The following is an 11,096-nucleotide window of genomic DNA, read 5'->3' as shown; positions in this document are numbered from 1 at the left end:
AATTCTTTGGTTTTGCATGTATTTGATGATGCTTAATTAAATTCAATATTTTTAAGACAGAACTTCTCATATGAAGATATAATTTCAAGTTTAATGGCCAAATTTTTAATTTATTTTATTTCTTAAATCGTCTGTTACACACATGAAATAACTTTGTGTCAAGGTGACAAATTTTTTTTAGTTTTTTTTTTCTAAGATAAAAAACGTTTGACTGTTAGGTTTTTCATAGTTGATTTAGCAGCTCTGTCTTGTAGTCTTTCCCACAGATCTAATATATAGTTTTGTGAATAAAGGAAACCGCATAGTTACTCTATGAGGTGTTTCCAACGATGTAGATCTATATAGAAAAAGCCCCTTTGGAATAGACCTCAACTTTTTTTAGTTATTTCTGAATGTGAATTTTTCCTTCTTTTCTGTGTTCTAAGGGCATATATATATATATATACATACATACATACATACATATATATATATATATATATATATATATATACACACACACACAAAACATGTATAAACTAATATTTTTCTTCGCTACTATAATGCATTGATCATTCATTTATATTAGTAAAAGTTTCCATTAGAAGTATAGCAAAAAACAAACAAAATCTCTCTATTCATGGCAGTTCTAATATATTTTGTCCATAATGTGTCACTATGTAAACTTTAATGTATTTATACATGATTCAGATGCAATGTAGTTACATCAATATGATTATGGTTATAATTATAAATATCCATATACATTGCCTTTCTATTTCTGAAATTTTAAACAAATTATCTTTTTAAAAATTTTAATTTCAAAATATTCATATAAATACCAAACTAGAACCCACACTTAAAGTTATTTTAGTCCTCAGAAGCTACTGTTTAAATTGGAATTGCTATTTTTATAATTATATATAGACACATACACATTATATATGTATATAAATATATACCAGCTTCACAACTTCCTTTAGTCAAATCTGTCTAAGATAATATGAAGACAGATACTGTGATTTATGTGCATAATTGGGATGACTCAATTTATTACACAAAACTCATTGTATGTCAATGAAAAATGGATTTGTTTATTTTGCTATTATTCAAGGACATCTTTAAATAAAACCAGGACACATATCTCTAAATGTAATGCAGACTTCATAATTAGGCATATTTCTTTTTAAGTATTTAGAAAGAAAAAGGTAAAGTATAAGAATATTTTATATTAATGTCAGATGAATCCTAGTATTCTGCTAATCTAAAACTTGTATCTTCATTTCTGTTGAAAGCTACAGTTAGTTCTCACAATATTTTACTTTGTTTTATTTTTCTCCTGTCTTTCGCCAACCTTAAAAACATCAGTTTTCCCTTTTCTAAACTAATACATGCTGGGTTTTTTTGAATATGCTCATCAGGAAGTTTAGTCTGACATTGCTTCTTATGTGCCCCACTTTAACCCTTAATTTCAGATCCAGCTGGAGTTTTTAATGTTTATTTCACACAATTACATTTTTATTGTTAAATGAAAATTTATTGCACTAAAAGTGATTTCTTCCCTTGTAATAACAATAGAATGAATTTCATATACAATCTTAAAGTATATACAAATATTGTTATTCATCTTATCACAGTCATTTTTGTGGGGAGAGTAGACAGCAGAGTAGAAATCCCCAGCTCCCAGGGGTTTCTCCTGTGGCCGTGTTAGTGCTTCTAAGAGCCCCTTTCATCCCCATGATACATGACCATGCCTGAATGCTCCAAAGTTCAGCATTAGTGTCAGAAACTGAACCAATCATAAATCCTCACTTGTGGGTTGAGATTTATACAGAGAGATATAAAATTAGACTTGGAAGCTGATTTACCTAGTAGCCATGCCCCTGGGTGACATCCCTAACTCCTACTGCCTTCTGCCTCAGAACTTTCCTAGCTTCTCAGGATTCATTGATTATCTCTTTTCAATTTTTTGAACTACTCCACTGTCCTTTCAATAAATATACCTTTTGCTTAAGTTAGGCAGGGTTAATTTGAGGGTCAAATTAAGGAAGTTGGTCTAAGCAGAGCTAATAACTCAAAGTGTATAAATTGAAATCTAACATACACAGGTACCAAATATTAGTTTTGATATATTAGGTGAGACACTTAAGGATAGGTGCACTATTTTTATTTTTGTAGTGATTATATTTATCTGATCTATCTTCCTTCTTTCCTTTCTTCTTTCCTTCCTTCTTTCCTTCCTTCCTTCCTTCTTTTCTTCCTTCCTTCCTTCTTTTCTTTCTTCCTTCCTTCTTTTCTTTTCTTTTCTTTTCTTTCTTTCTTTCTTTCTTTCTTTCTTTCTTTCTTTCTTTCTTTCTTTCTTTCTTTCTTTCTTTCTTTCCTTCCTTCCTTCCTTCCTTCCTTCCTTCCTTCCTTCCTTCCTTCCTTCCTTCCTCCTTTCTTTCTTCCTTTCTTCCCTTCTTCCTTTCTTCCTTTCTTCCTTTCTTCCTTTCCTCCTTTCCTCCTTTCCTCCTTTTCTAATTGTTGCAGCAGCATGGTTCATGTCAGAATAGATGACTTTTGAGAGGGAGGGTAGAGCTCAGTGGTAGAGTGTGTGCTTAGCATGCACAAGGTCCTGGGTTCAATCCCCAGTACCTCCATTAAAGATAGATAGATAACCTATTGATCGATCGATAAATAAGTAAATAAATACCTAATTACTATGCCCCGCCCAAAAAAGGAATAGATGATTTTTTTCTTTTGAAAACATTGATAAATGTATTTGGATGTATAAACATGAATGTCCTTCCCTTTCAGACTGTTCTGAAATAGAGAATAAAACAAAAAGAGAAGTGTATTACCATGAATAATATAAAGAGAAGAATTTTGAGATTTTATGATCAACCCTGCAATGCAGAGGAAAAGACAGCCAAAAATGCAAGGGAGAGATCTTATGACCTACTCATTTTGGCCTGGGAAGAAAATGTTGGCTTCTAAGAAATTCATGACAGAGAATAGATGGCAATTTCTAGGCACTCTGAAATTGAAGTTGCTTTTTGTTTTCTACTATGTGGTACAAAGGAAAATGTTGTTAGTGTTGCTTCTGCTGAAATTAAGTAAGAGGAACTGTGTCTGAGATGGAGGAGAGTAGAAGCTGGAGGAGGGAGTCTGATGGAGGGAGGGGCAGGCAGTCTAGACAGAGGCTGCAGCAGTTGCTAAATCAGAAGATGACTCTCCCCTCAAGTCCCCTGAAGATAAACAGAAAGTCTCTGGACTTCTTATGCCTCAGAGGATAAGCATTCAGCTATTTTATGTACATATGTTAGGGACGGTGACCCCAGAATGGTGGAAGACTTCAAACCACTTAAGCAAGAGGCTTACTCTTCTTAATGCAAAAGTTTCTGGAAAATGAAAATTGGCAATGCAATGAAAGAGATTAAGCTGTTCTGTCACTGAGACCAGTGAGATTTTATAGCACTTCAAGTAAATCACTTTTTATTTACTCAATGCTCTTGCAAATACATTACATGCAAATAATACAGCTTTCCTGCTCAAGTTTATTCTTAATTTAGCTTCAGGATATTTACTGACATTACTTTTTTTTTTTTAACAAGCCTCTTATTTTATTTTATTTAATTAATTTATTTATGTTTAAATTTTTATTTATTTGTTTATTTTTTGATGGGGGGGAGGTAATTAGGTTTGTTTGTTTATTTTTAGAGGAGGTACTGGGGATTGAACCCAGGATCTTGTGTACTCATTAAGTAAGCACTCTACTGCTTGATCTATACCTTCACCCCCTACAAGCCTCTTATTTTAGAATGCTTTTAGATTTATAGAAAAATTGTGAAAATAGTACAGAGAGTTCCCGTAAAACCTTGTATTTGCTCTTTTAAAATTATAATTATTAGTGCTATATCAAATTATGACAAATTTAGCAGCTTAAAAAAAATACCTCTCAAATTTACTATTTTACAGTTCTGTAGGTAAGAAGTCCTTAAATCTAACATTGGTTTGACATGGCTAAAATGAAGGTGTCTGCAGAACTGGTTTTGAAGGATCTAGGAGAAAATGCATCCCATGGTCGTTCCTAGTTCCTAGTAGACACATATATGCCTTGGTTCATGGTTCTGTTTGTTCCTCCTTCTTCAAGCCAGCAATAGTTGGTGAAGTTTCTTTCATGCCTCAAACCACTCCTGCCCTTATTCTGTTGTCTTACTTCTCTCAACACAGTTAGGACTTTTAAGGAGTTATATAGTAAGACTGAGCTCACACTGATAATACAAGATCATTTCATCTCAGTGTCCTTAAATGTTATCGCATCAACAGTTTGCCATATAAAGTCGAATATTCACAGGTTCTGAAGACTAGGATGTGGACACCTTTATGGAAAACGTTGCTCTGTCTACCACATGCCACAATCAAGCTCCACCTTTATTAACATCTTGTATTATGGTACATATGTCACAATTTATGAACCAATATGGACACATTGTTCCTAACTTTAGTCCATACTCATTCGACTACCCTTTGCATGTAGTGAATGTCCTTTTTCTGTTCTGGGATAGTACGCAGGATAACATGTTACATTTAGCCCTCATGTCTCCTTACACTCCTCTTGGCTTACGACAGCTTTTCTGACTTTCCTTGTTTTTGATGGCCTTGACAGTTTTGAAGATTGCTGGCCAGGTATTTTGTAGAATGTCCATTGAGGGACAATTGTTTGATGTTTTTATCATCACTAGTCTAAAGTTACATGGTCATGAGAAGAAGATCATGGAAGTAAAACGCCACTTGCGTCACATAATATCAGTGTGACATTACTGTCGATGTTACTATTCACCACTTGGTTCAGGTTGTGTTTCTCAGATTGCTCCACCGTAAAATTATTTTATCCTCCTTACCATGCTGTACCCTTTTGAAGGAAATAAGTATGCACATCCCACATGAAGGAATGAGGAGTTACATCCCAAATCCTTGAGGGTGAATTATATAAATAAATTACTAGGCATTCTATTGCATAGATTTGTTTTTTCCATATTTAAAAAATATTCAAGCATTTATTTATACAGGTATTGCCTCATCAATAATTTTATAAACTTTGGGTTATAATCCAATTGTAATTTATTTCTCAAATCATTCCAGGGTTGAAAATTGGGAATTATTTCAGCTAACTCCTGTGCTCTTTTAATACACCCCATCATTGTGTGTGTGTGTGTGTGTGTGTGTGTGTGTGTATGTGTGTACGTTTTTGTATTTTCTTTCTTTTTGGTACTATAGGAAATTCTGAGCTCATCTTGTATACATCCTACCCCAATTTTAGAATTAGCCTTTCTGCGAGGAACCCTGGTACTTTTTATTGGAAGAGGGCATGGAAATCAAGATTTGCATGGTGTCTTCATTTTCACAGACGTATCATTGTTTCTAGGTCTTAGTTGAGAGAGCAAAGAAATATATGAGCATACTACCTTGTGTATATATACACACACATAAATCAGTATTTCCATGTGTAACTATCTATATCTGTATTAGGCTGAACATTAGTTTGTACTGACATCTCCAACTCAGATTTATTACCACATGAATCATTCTAGCCTCCTTCTCTTGCTTCTCTGTAACCTCTCATCCCAACAGTGAAGAACACAACTGCCACCATTCATTACCCAAGTACTTAATTCTTCAAGTAAATGTTACACGTGTAGTCATTTCAGAATTGTTGATCTATATATGCTTGGGGAAAATTGTATCATTTCAAGTTCAGTGCTTAAGTACACTTCCTTTTACTTTAATCTTCTGGATTCTGCTCATTTCCATAGTTATTTAGATCAGCATCTTTTTCCTCTACCCCATTCAGTAAGGTTAAGGTTACTTCTCATCTTTGTAATGCAGTTAGGTTGTTTTATCATACTTTGCTTTCCATCCTGAAATCCCCTGGTCTAATACATGATTTTTCTTTTAATTTGTATACATTAAGTTCACTATTTGCATGCACTATAAGGTTCTATGGATTTTACAAAATGCATAGTATCATGTATCTGCCACCACAGTATATACAAAATATTTTAATTGCCCTAAAGAATCCACTGTACTTCACCTATTTACCTCTCCCCCTGTACCCCAGCAAATACTTATCTCTTCACAATATCTACAATTTTGCATTTTACAGAATGTCATACAATAGGAATCGTACAGTATGTACCAAAACTGATTTATTCAGTAAGCAAAACATGTTTAAAATTCATCCTTTTTTGCATAATTTGATAAGTCTTTCCTTTTTATCTCCGAAAATTATCCCACTGTATGTATGACTACAATTTGTTTATCCATTCAGCTATTAAAGAACATCTCGGTTGCTTCCATCTTTTGGTGACTGCAAATAAAGTTGCTAATATTTGCAGGCAGATTTTGTGTGGACATACTTTTTCAAATCAGTTGGGTAAATATCCAGTAGCATAATTACCAGATCTTAAGGCAAGATTATGTTTAGGTTTGTAAGAAACTGCAAAACTGTTATCCAAAGCAACTGAACTATTTTGCATTCTCAAAAACAATTAATGACAGCTCCTCTTACTCTGAATCCTGACCAGAAATTAATATTGTAAGTTTTTTGGACTTTAGTCATTCTAATTGGGATGTGGTGGTATCTCACTGTTGTTTTAATCTACATTTTCAAATGACAAATGATGGTGAACATATTTTCATATAATCATTTACCATCTGTATATCTTACTTGGCAAGTTGCCTGTTCAGATCATTTTTAAATTAGGTCGTTTGTTTTCTTACTCTTAGGTTTAAGTGTTCTCTGTATATTTGGGTTGTACGTCCTTTATCAGATATGTGATTTGCAATTACTTTCTGCAGTCTGTGGCTTGTCTTTTCATTTTTTTACAGAGCTGAAATTTTTAATTTTAATAAAGTCCAACTTGTCAATGTTTTTCTTTCCTGTATCGTGCTTTGGGTACTAAATATAAAAAGAATTATCAAACCCAAGGTTGCATAGATTTTTCTCCTAAAAATTGTATTGCTTTGCATTTTACATTTAAGGTCTTTGATCCATTTTAAGTAAATTTTTCTGCAAGACACAAGGTTAAGTGTCTAGATTCATTTTTATGCATATGGATATTTATTTGTTGAAAGGTTTATTCTGTCTCCATCCAATTGCCTGTGCACCTTTTAAAAAGTAATCAGTTGATTACATTTATCTGAGTCTGTTTTGAGCTTTCTATCTGGTTTTCTGGATTTATATGTCAATTATTTTGCCAATATAATGGTCCTTTGAATTCCTTAACTGTTCTTCTTTGGTATTGTTGGCTATATGCATGTTTTGTTTTTCCATTTGAAAATTAGGTCAGTTTATATATATTTATAAAATAGTTTGCTGAAATTCTGATTGAGTTAGCATTGAATCTATGAATCTGTTGAGAAAAGTTGTTATCTTAATATTGACTTTTCCAATCCATGAACATAGTATATGGGTCCATGTAGGTTTTTGATTTCTTTCATCAATATTTTGTAAGTTTCTACATACAAATTTCATACATATTTTGTTAGCTTTATTTCTAGGTATTTCATTAGGGAAGTACTGCAGATGATATTAAAATTTTTTAATTTCATTTTTACATTGCTGGTATATGGTAGCCCCCCTTATCTGGGGGGATACATTCCAAGACTCCCAGTGGATGCCTGAAACTGCAGATAGTACTGACCCCTGTATATACTGTTTTTTCTTGTGCATATACCTGCAATAAAGTTTAATTTATAAATTAGGCAGAGTAAGATATTAACAATAACACTAAAGTAGAATAATTATAACAACGTGCTTAAAAGTTATGTGAATGTGATCTCTCTCTGTCAAAATGTCTTACTGTACTGTACTTACCTTTCTTGTGATAATGTGAGCTAATAAAATGCCTGTACGATGAAATGAAGTGAGATGAATGGCACAGGCATTGTGATGTAGCATTAGGCTACTACTGACCTTCTGATGATATGTCAGAAGGGGGTTTATTCAGCTATGAAGATGTCGATGGTTTGATGTCAAGAGCAGAAGATGTTGACAGTTGGGTATCCTGGGCAGGACAGAGCAGAACAAATCAAGATTTCATCACACTACTCAGAACAGCATATGATCTAAAACTTATGGAGTGTTGATTTCTGGAATTTTCCATTTAATGTTTTTCAACTGTGGTTGACTGCTGGTAACTGAAACCTCAGAAAGTAAAACCATGGATAAGGAAGAACTGCTGTATATGAAAGTAATTGACTTTTGTATAATCTTATATACTGGAAACTTGCTACACTTCCTTATTAATTCCAGGAGTTTTCTTGTAGCATCTTTGGAACTTTCTACATAGTTGATTATATTATCTGGGTAAGAAAACAGTTTTATTTCTTCCTTTACAATCTATAAACCCTTCCTATCTTTCTGTATTTCTCCTCTCTCTCTCTCTCCCATCTTCTCTCCCTCCCTTCCCTCAAGTCTCTCTCCCATTGTCTCTCTCCTTTCTTCCTTCTTTCTTTCTTTCTCTTTCTCTCTTTCTCTCTCTCTCTCTCTCTTTCTCTCTTTCTCTCCCTCCCTCCTTCCCTTCCTTCCTTCCTTCTTCTTTCCTGGAAGGTTATTAATTAATGCTCAATTTCTTTAATAGATATTGGGGTATTCAGATTATCTATTTTCCCTTGTGTGTATTTTGCTATTTTTTGTCTTTTAAGAAATTGATCCACTTCATCTGAGTTATCAAATTTGTGGGCATTGAGCTCATCATAGTTTTTCTTCATTATTCTTTTAATGTAACCAGTAATGGAGACATCTTTTTCAAATGAAATGAAAAAAAATTTGGACGAATTTTCTATGTGAGCTTGAGAAAAATGTGTAATTTGTTGTTGTTGGAGGAAATATTCTGTAAATGTCAAATATATCCAGTCAATTGATAGTGCTGTTCAACTCAACTGTGTCCTTACTAATTTTGTGCCTGCTGGATCTGTCAATTACTCATGGTCTAATTTCTCCACGTGCAATAGTAGAATTTTCTATTTCTCCTTTTAATTCTATCAGTTTTTGCCTCATGCTTTTCATGCTATGTTGTTCCATGTATACATGTTTGGGATTCTTCTGTGTTCTTCAAGAACTGACCCTTTACCATTATGTAATGCCCTTCTTTGTCCCTGATAATCTTGCTCATTTAAACATCCCTTTTTCTGAAATTAATAAGGTGATACTCTTTTGATTAATTACAGCATGCATATATTTCTCCTATTCTCCACCTTTTACTTTTAAGCCATCTGAGTGTTTATATTGTTAAGTAGATTTCCTATAAAGAATATGTTAACACATTTTTTTCACTCACTCTGGCAATCTCTATCTTTTAGTTAGTATAATTAGGGCTTCCTTAAATCTGAGTACTTCTAGTTCCTCCTTCTAGCTCCTTGTGATTTTGTTCTTACTTATTTCACTTATCCATATACTATATCAACCAATATATTGTATCTTTTATTAATTTAAACAGTTATCTTCTAGATTACTTAGGAATATAAAAATAGATATTTTACTTGTATCCCATGATTCCTTCTCTAACCTTCTTTCTTTCTTAAGAGAGATCCAGGTTTTTGATCTATGTCATTTCCTTCTGCCTGAAAAACTTCTTTAACATTTTTTGCCAGGTAGTCCTACTGGCAACAAATTCATTCAGTTTTGTTTGTCTGATTGTATTTTTCCCTTTACTTTTGAAGGATACTTTCACTGGATATAGGCTGGTGTTTTATTGATTAATTTTTTCTTTCCAACACTTTAAAAATTTTATACCATCCTCTTGTGTGCATGGTTTCTGGTGAGAAATGTGCTCTAATTCTTATCTTTTTTTTCCTCTATAAGAAAGGTGGCTTTTCCCTTCTGGTTTGTCTCAATTTTTTTTTTTTTATCTAAGATTTTCTTCAATTCCAAAATGATATGTCTAAATGCACTTCATTTGGTATTTATCTTGCTTGGTGTTCTCTCTGGTTTGGTGTTTGTCATTAATTTTGGAAAATTCTCAGTCTTTATCACAGTAAATATTTCTTTTGCGTTCCTCTCTCTTCTTTTTGTGTATATGCTACACCTCTTGAAATTGTCCCACAATTCTTGGATGGTCCATTTTCCTTCTCATCCTTTTTTTCTTTTCATTGACTTATCTTCAAGCTCCCTAATTCCCTCCTGTGTTGTATCTAGTCTACCGATGAACCCCTTTAAGACTATTTTTTTTTCACTTCTATTGCAGTGTTTTGGATTCCTCTCATTTGCTTTTAAAATCATTTCTTAGAGTTTCCGTCTCTCTGCTTATATTATCTGTTTGCTCTTGCATGATGTCCACTTTTTTTTCCATCGGAGACCGTAACATGTTAATCATAGTTATTTAAAATTGCATCTGATAATTTAAACTTCTGTGTCATATCTGAATCTGGTCCTGCTGCTAAGTTTGTCTTTTCAGACTATGCTTTTTCTTGCCTTGTTGACAACTAGACGTGTTGTGTTGGGTAACAGGAAATAAGGTATATTACTGTGAGGATTTATTTTAACCTGGCTAGGAGTTAGGCTGTGTTTAATGTTTGCTATAGCAGCATGTGCAGGAGACTTCAAATTCCCCTAGTGTCCTTGTTTTTATCTCTCCTCTTGGCTTTGGGATTCCTTAAATACATCTTACCAGAGACAGTCTGTATTTACCCTTTCAGCTGTAATTCATAGTATGTTTGGGGGCCCTGTTGGTGTGGTGGTAAGGTGTGGTGAATGGCGAGTGTTCTGCAAGTTTATTAACTTTCCATCTCTTAGTGGGTCTGTACCTTTGGGCTTTTCCACAGGTCCTTCTTCAGTTGTATAGCTTACCTCCTCTTCGTGAGACAAGAAGGCTAGAGGGAGTGAGAATGGGAGAAATGCCTTTTGCCCCACCTGAGATAAGGCTCTGCTCAATCTCTTCCTCTGGAGTCTATATAATATGGAGAATGCTCTGTGCATATCTCACAATAATTACTCTTCTCTCCTTGCCAGAGCCAGGAGACGATCTTCCTCAGATCCTCACCTTGAGAATCTGGAGATAGAGCTATGAATATATTGGGGATCCCTTATGACTGTAGCCCCCAGAATATTGTTACTCTAAAGCTAATTCATACAC

The 11,096-nt window shown here is 33.8% G+C and overlaps 1 non-coding gene across 1 annotated transcript; it reads right to left on the bottom strand.

Moving 5' to 3' along the window:
- Positions 1–241: 241 nt before the first annotated feature.
- On the bottom strand, positions 242–373 carry LOC116666641. Its single transcript, XR_004323573.1, has one exon. It is a non-coding gene; the product is annotated as a small nucleolar RNA SNORA18 (small nucleolar RNA).
- Positions 374–11,096: the final 10,723 nt, after the last annotated feature.

This window comes from Camelus ferus, chromosome 1, assembly GCF_009834535.1.
Source record: "Camelus ferus isolate YT-003-E chromosome 1, BCGSAC_Cfer_1.0, whole genome shotgun sequence".
Lineage (NCBI taxonomy): Eukaryota > Metazoa > Chordata > Mammalia > Artiodactyla > Camelidae > Camelus > Camelus ferus.
Note: the sequence above shows the minus strand (reverse complement) of the source record. Positions and strands in the feature narration are given on the sequence as shown.